The 7,562-nt window shown below is 40.4% G+C and overlaps 1 non-coding gene across 1 annotated transcript; it reads right to left on the bottom strand.

Annotated features, from left to right (window-relative positions):
• Positions 1 to 7,125: 7,125 nt before the first annotated feature.
• Positions 7,126 to 7,289, bottom strand: LOC115860877 (U1 spliceosomal RNA). Its single transcript, XR_004042568.1, has one exon. It is a non-coding gene; the product is annotated as a U1 spliceosomal RNA (small nuclear RNA).
• Positions 7,290 to 7,562: the final 273 nt, after the last annotated feature.

The raw sequence follows: 7,562 nt of genomic DNA, 5'->3' as shown, positions 1-7,562 counted from the left end.
AGTGCAAGGGCTCAAGGCAAAATGGAAGCTCTAACTTATTTTGCAAAGAAGGTAAAAGACAAAAGACGTGTGAATTCTTAAGAAGCTAGAAGGAGGCCTGTTTCTGTCACTCCTAATTCAACTCTCAAACCTAACCTGGTGGTGTTCAAAACATTTCTATGAAGGGAAAATATCTCACCATCTACAGAGACTTCAGTATTCTTTTATCCCAAGGAAACTAAAATATTTCCTATTTTTGTTAATTGGACATATCTTCACATTAGGTTATTGCTTTTTTCTGTTTTGCTTTGTGTTTCCCTGATTGGCTTATTGAACTCAGTTTCACATAATCCTTTGAGCAATATCCCCAAAACGGCAGTGTTGTGTTTAACCTAGTTCTATGACAAAGTAAACTCCTTTCCTTCATACTTTAAATGGAAATGTTTTCTTATTGTTCTAATCCCCCATATTCATTTCTGGGATGTTATTCCTCATAAAAGCTCTTTCTCATTACAGAAAATGAGAAGCATAAACAGCGTGGACCTCCTAATGTAGAGTGATGAGAATGTTCTAGAGTAAATGTGGCTAGATCGCAGCTGGTTCTTCTACGTGTCAACATGCATATTAGGAGAAACTGGAATGGGGCTTGAATTTTATTCTCTTCCAGAATTTGGGATCTCATTCACTGCATTCTTCTGTTTCAGAATTTGGAATACTGAAGGATACTATTAAGTCAGAAACTGAAGGGTTAGCGATTTTACCCTACTTGGAAGCTAACAAGTAAGGCTGCTATATACAGTTGTATATACATGACAGTGACTGAAGAATACACACCGTTTGGACATAGACAAAACTGTTTATTAATCACAACAAAATCAGCACCCAAAGCAATATCTTGCATCAGTTCCCAAAACCCCCATCCCCACAGAGTGACACAGTGGGGACCAGATGTCACCTAGGCAGTCACTGGGGTGCATCGCAAGAGAAATCCCCAAATTAGGAAAAACTGATTTATATAGGGCTACTACTGGCTTGCCCATTCTCCCCTCCAGAGAAATAAAGAGGTTTTATTTTTCCTCTGGAGTGTAAGCAAATCTCTTCAGGGAGAGGAAGAAGATTTTTACTAACCTGGAATGTGTCTAGGGAGGGAGACATTTACAAGCTCTATTATCTCTAGCTTCCAAGGTCATTTGCTCTGCAAACATCCTTGAACCAATGGTCCAAAAAGTATAGGAAATGCCATGAAGAACTGCCTTCCAAAGCAGATAGGACTGGGGACAGAAAGTGAGTGCTGTCTCCAGAAAGCAATTTACCCGAGCAAAGCCCACGAGTCTTGGGCCTCCCTCCCAGACCAGCCCCGACCTGCGTGCTCTGGACTCCAGGCTGCCGGTTCACATCCCAACCCTAAATCAGGGAGAAGCTGAATCCCAAAACCTAGTGAACTCTCAGCTGAAAACCAGAAAAGACCTGGCAGAGAGGGGGGGAAAAATCTGTTAGACAGAAATCAGAATAATCAAATAATAGGTGGTACTTGGGAGAGAATGGTTTTTAGAGAATCTTCTAAGCTGAGCTGAATGCCTCATTGCTTTCTTATATGATATGCATAGGCTTGGACAAGGCAGGGAAGAAACAGATTAAAGTGCCTGTCAGTTTAGACAATATCCCTGGAGTATAGGGATTGCTCAGAGAGCCCTCAGGAGAGCCCAGAGGAGAAATGATATTACCCAAGATGGGTTCAGGGTGGAAGAGAATTTATCCTGTAATGTCCATGTCCACAGTCCATGCAGTCTGAATCTTTATTATGTAGACAGACCTGCCAGGAGGAGCTCGCATCAGCAGCCCCCATGATTATAACCAATTAAGACACTTCATTAGTATATTTCCATTTCTCAGAGTGAAAAACTGGTCTGAAATGGGACAAGCTATCGTTGACAACCCAAGGTACCAATGAGTGTACTGCTTGGAAATATCGTAGTGGTTCTTTGGCGAGAATAGCTTTGAAACTGGGTTATGCTCTCAGCAACAAATCACCGAGTGTTCCTGAAAAATTGAAAGCATCTTGTCTGGGGAAGAGGCATTACTTCTATTTTCTAGCTAAGGTATTTTCTGGCGTTCTGGGGAGGCAAACAGCCAAGATACAGTCTCTTCAGGCTTTCATTTGCTGAGAAAAATGGCCCTTCAGAATCTGTGATATTTTGGGCGCATTAAGCTGAGTGAAATTTGGGGTCATCTAACAGGTTAATGATCCGAATCATTAAACGGGCTACACTAATCTTCCTTCCCACAAGAACAATGTCAGGTGTTTGACTTCTAAAAATGAGGGCACTGGGAAACAGAAGTTGAGATGGGAAAAATTGTGGGCAGCTTGTATGCTCTTTAAACAAGTTCAGGTTCTAATTCAAGAGGAAGAACGTTTACAGGGGTCTTCTCTCTGCACACAAATTATATCTTTAAATATATACACATTGTTTTTTTCCTTTGCTTTTAAAATGCTAGTGCTATAAATTAAGTGTCAATTGCTTGGTTTATTGTCCACCTCTTGTAGTTAAAATATGCTTTATATACTATGATTAAATTAACCTCTCTTTGGAACTTCCCTGGCAGTCCAGTGGTTAAGAATCCATGCTTCCCAACTGGCAAAGGATTAATCTCCAAAATTTATAAGGAACTCATGCAGCTCAATAACAAAAAAACAAACAACCCAATCCAAAAATGGGCAGAAGACCTAAATAGGCATTTCTCCAAAGAAGATATACAGACTGCCAACAAACACATGAAAGGATGCTCAACATCACTAATCATTAGAGAAATGCAAATCAAAACTACAATGAGATATCACCTCACACCAGTCAGAATGGCCATCATCAAAAAAATCTAGAAACAATAAATGCTGGAGAGGGTGTGGAGAAAAGGGAACCCTCTTACACTGTTGGTGGGAATGTAAATTGATACAGCCACTGTGGAGAACAGTATGGAGGTTCCTTAAAAAAACTACAAATAGAACTACCATATGACCCAGCAATCCCACTACTGGGCATATACCCTGAGAAAACCATAATTCAAAAAGAATCATGTACCAAAATGTTCATTACAGCTCTATTTACAATAGCCCGGAGATGGAAACAACCTAAGTGTCCATCATCGGATGAATGGATAAAGAAGATGTGGCACATATATACAATGGAATATTACTCAGCCATAAAAAGAAACGAAATTGAGCTATTTGTAATGAGGTGGATAGACCTAGAGTCTGTCATACAGAGTGAAGTAAGTCAGAAAGAGAGAGACAAATACCGTATGCTAACACATATATATGGAATTTAAGGGGGGAAAATGTCATGAAGAACCTAGGGGTAAAACAGGAAGAAAGACACAGACTTACTAGAGAATGGACTTGAGGATATGGGGAGGGGGAAGGGTAAACTGTGACAAAGCGAGAGAGAGGCATGGACATATATACACTACCAAACGTAAGGTAGATAGCTAGTGGGAAGCAGCCGCATAGCACAGGGAGATCAGCTCGGTGCTTTGTGACCGCCTGGAGGGGTGGGATAGGGAGGGTGGGAGGGAGGGAGACGCAAGCGGGAAGAGATATGGGAACACATGTATATATATAACTGATTCATTTTGTTGTGAAGCAGAAACTAACACACCATTGTAAAGCCATTATACTCCAATAAAGAAGTTAAAAAAAAAAAAAAAGAATCCATGCTTCCACTGCAGGGGCCATGGGTTCAATCCCTGGTTGGGGAACTAGGATCCTGCATGCCAAGCAGTGCAGCCAAAAAAAAAAATTAAAAAATAAATTAAGCTCTCTTTGTAAACCAGCCATTATGCCTTCATTTGTGTATCTTTGCTTCATAAAATACTGTATTCACAATCTTTTAAGCTTCTAACCTTTAGGAGTATTTACTTAGCCATTATGTCATTCAAATTCAGATTTTTCCATTTTTAATCTCGAGGATTATTCAATCCTTGATATCTGGGACAACGTTAAATGTGCTAGAAACAATGCTTCCAAGTCCTTACCTCTCCCTATTTCCTATGTGTGTTCAAGCCATTAAGTCTTTCTTTTTTTTTTTTTAATAAATTCATTATTTATTTATTTTTGGCTGCGTTGTGTCTTCGTGGCTGCACGCGGGCTTCCTCTAGTTGCGGCAAGCTGGGGCTACTCTTTGTTGCGGTGCGCAGGCGTCTCATTGCAGTGCTTCTCTTCTTGCGGAGCGTGGGCTCTAGGCGCGCGGGCTTCACTAGTTGTGGCACGCGGGCTAAATAATTGTGGCTTACAGCCTTTGTTGCTCTGCAACATGTGGGATCTTCCTGGACCAGGGCTTGAATCCATGTCCCCTGCATTGGCAGGCGGATTCTTAACCACTGCGCCGCCAGGGAAGCCCAAAACCATTAACTCTTAAGAAAATATTTCTTCACGAAAAATGTTTTCCCAGACAAGCTTTGATGGTCATCTGAGGTGGACAAACCCAGAGGTGCCACAAGCAGGTCAGTCTAACACAAAGGACACACCATAAATGAGTGGTGATTCTACTCTGGAAAATAAATTTCTACCAAGAGGAGTGGTACTCAGGCATCATCCAGTATTATAGAAGAAGGAAATCCTGTCTCTCTTAAACAAAATAGAATCCAGAACCTCCAAAGTTCATAGGTGGGAAGTGAAAATCCAGATAGGAAAGTCTCTGAAAAAGTGACTTGTTTTAGTCCCACTCTGTGGTAGGCAGAATTCTTAGATGACCCCCAAATAACATGTAATCCCCTCTCCTTGGCATATGGGTAGAATCTGTGAATATGATGAGCTATTACTCCTGTGATTAGATTACATTATATGGCACAGTTGACTTTTTTTAATTGTAAAAAACACTACATAAAATTTACCATCTTAACCATGTTAAAGTGTACAGTTCAGTAGTGTTAATTATAATCAAATTGTTGTGCAGCAGATCTCCAAAACTTTTTCATCTTGCAAAATTGCAACTCTGTACCCAGTGAAAAGTAGTTCCCTATTTCCCCCTCCCTCCAGCCTCTGACCACTTCCATTCTACTTTATGCTTCTATAAATTTGAGAACTTTAGATATTTCATATAAGTGAAATCATATAGTATTTATCTTTTTGTGTGTGACTGGCTTGTTTCTCTTAATGTGCCCAAGTTTTATGAACGTTGTAGCCTATGACAGGGTTTCGATCTTTTGTAAGGCTGATTAATATTCCATTGTATGTATATACCACATTTTGTTTATCCATTCACCCATTGGTGGACATGTGGGTTGCTTCTGTCTCTTGACTATTATGAATAATGCTGCAGTGAACATGGATGTGCAAGTATCTCTTTAAGACTCTGCTTTCAAATCTTTTGGATACATACCCAGAAGTGGGATTACTGGATCATACAGTAGTTCTATTTTTAATTTTTTGAGGAGCTGCCATAATGTTTTCCATAACAGTTGCACCATTTTACAATCTCACCAACAGTACACAAAGGTTCCAATTTCTCCACATCCTTGTAAACACTTGTTATTTTCTGTTTTTTGATGGTAGCCATCCAAACAGGTATGACATGATATCTCACTGTGGTTTTGATTTGCATTTCTCTAGTGATGCTGAGCATCTTTTCATATGCCTTTTGGCCATTTATATCATCTTTGAAGAAATGTCTATTCAGGTCCTTTATTCATTGTTTAATTAGGTTATTTTGCTATGATTTAGTTGAAGGAGTTCTTTATATATTCTAGATATTAACTCCTTATCAGATATATGATTTGCAAATATTTTTCTCATTCCATAGATTACCTTTTTTTTTTTTTGGCTGCGTTGGGTCTTCGTTGCTGCACATGGGCTTTCTCTAGTTGTGGCGAGCAGAGGCTACTCTTCATTGTGGTGCACGGGCTTCTCACTGCTGTGGCTTCTCTTGCTGTGGAGCACAGGCTCTAGATGTGCGGGCTTCGGTAGTTGCAGCACGCGGGCTCAGAAGTTGTGGCGCACAGGCTTAGTTGCTCCGTGGCATGTGGGATCTTCCCGGACCAGGGATTGAACCCGTGTCCCCGCATTGGCAGGTGAATTCTTAACCACTGCACCACCAGGGGAAGTCCCTCTATAGATTACCTTTTAATGTTGATTTTTTTCCTTTGATGCACAGAAATTTTTGAGCTTGGAGTAGTACCCTATGTATATTTTTGCTTTTGTTGCCTGTGCCTTTGGTGTCACATCCAAGAAATCACTGCCAAATCTTAAGGTCATGAAGTTTTCCCTGTTTTTTTTCTAGGAATTCTATAATTTTGAGTCTTACATTCAGATCTTTAATCCATTTTGAGCTAATTTTTGTATGTATTGAAAGATAAAGGTACAATTTTGTTATTCTGCATGTGAGTATCCAGTTTTGCCGGCAACATTTGTTAAGGAGACTGTCCTTTCCCTATTGAGTGGCTGCTTGGCAGCCTTGTTGAAAATCATTTGCTCATATATACAAGGATTTATATTGGGCTCTCTGTTGTATTTTATTGGTTTATGTGGACACAATTGACTTTCAGAAAGCAAGATTATTCGGGTGTGCCTAACCTAATCACATGAGCCAGGTAAGAGCAGAGAAATTTTTCTGGCTGGTCACTTGAGCAAACCAGCACGAGCAAGATTTGACAAAGGCATGTTACTGAGATGAAGGGGGACCTGTGGCTAAAACTTGAGAGCAGCCTCTAGGAGTCGAGAGTGTGCCCCAGTTGACAGCTGGCAACTGCAAGGAAATGAATTCGGCCAACAATCTAAATGAGCTTGAAAGTGGATCTTTTTCTAGTCGAACCTCATGATGATAACACAGCCGATTCAACATTTTTATTTCAGCCTCATGAGACCCTGAACAGAGGACTCAGTTAAAACGTGCCAGACTGCTAACATACAGAAATGGTGAGATAGTAAATTTCTGGTATTTTGAGATGCAAAATTTGTGGTATTTGTTACACAGCAAGAGAAAACTAACATACCCAGGTCACACCTTCCTCTTTTGATGAGGTCATTCTAATCACTGTGGCCATTAGTCCACTGGACTCCATGGCTCCTTTGTTCTGACCAAAGTTGAGACTGAATGAAACCTTTTTCTTTCTTCTCTTTTTATTTACTTATCTTTAAGGAGGAATTTTTTTTTCCAGGGGAAAGTGCGAACGCAGTCCCCCACTACCACAAATTATGCAGTCGAGTTTCCCACATTTGGGGAAATCGCAGGGGTCAGCACATCCGGAGTGCAATGGATAAGCCTCGCCCTGGGAAAACCACCCTCGTGATCATGGTATCTCCCCTGCCAGGTAAGTATTAAGGAGGAATTTTTAAGTTAATGTATTAAGTTTGTAAATAGGTAATATGTTCAGAAATACATGGTTCAGAAATCAAAACAGGTAACATCTCTACATATTACAGTGAGAGTAATCCCTCGTCGGCCTGTTCTGTTATCCCTCATCTGCCTGTTACCACCTGCCAACCATCTCCCCAGGGAACCACTGCTTCTAGTTTCTTGATATCCTTCCTGAGTTATTTTAAATGCATATATGTGACCAAAAAAACTGTTAATTACTCCCAATATCAATTC

This window comes from Globicephala melas, chromosome 11, assembly GCF_963455315.2.
Source record: "Globicephala melas chromosome 11, mGloMel1.2, whole genome shotgun sequence".
NCBI classification, from domain to species: domain Eukaryota; kingdom Metazoa; phylum Chordata; class Mammalia; order Artiodactyla; family Delphinidae; genus Globicephala; species Globicephala melas.
This window is presented reverse-complemented; position numbering and strand designations above follow the sequence as displayed.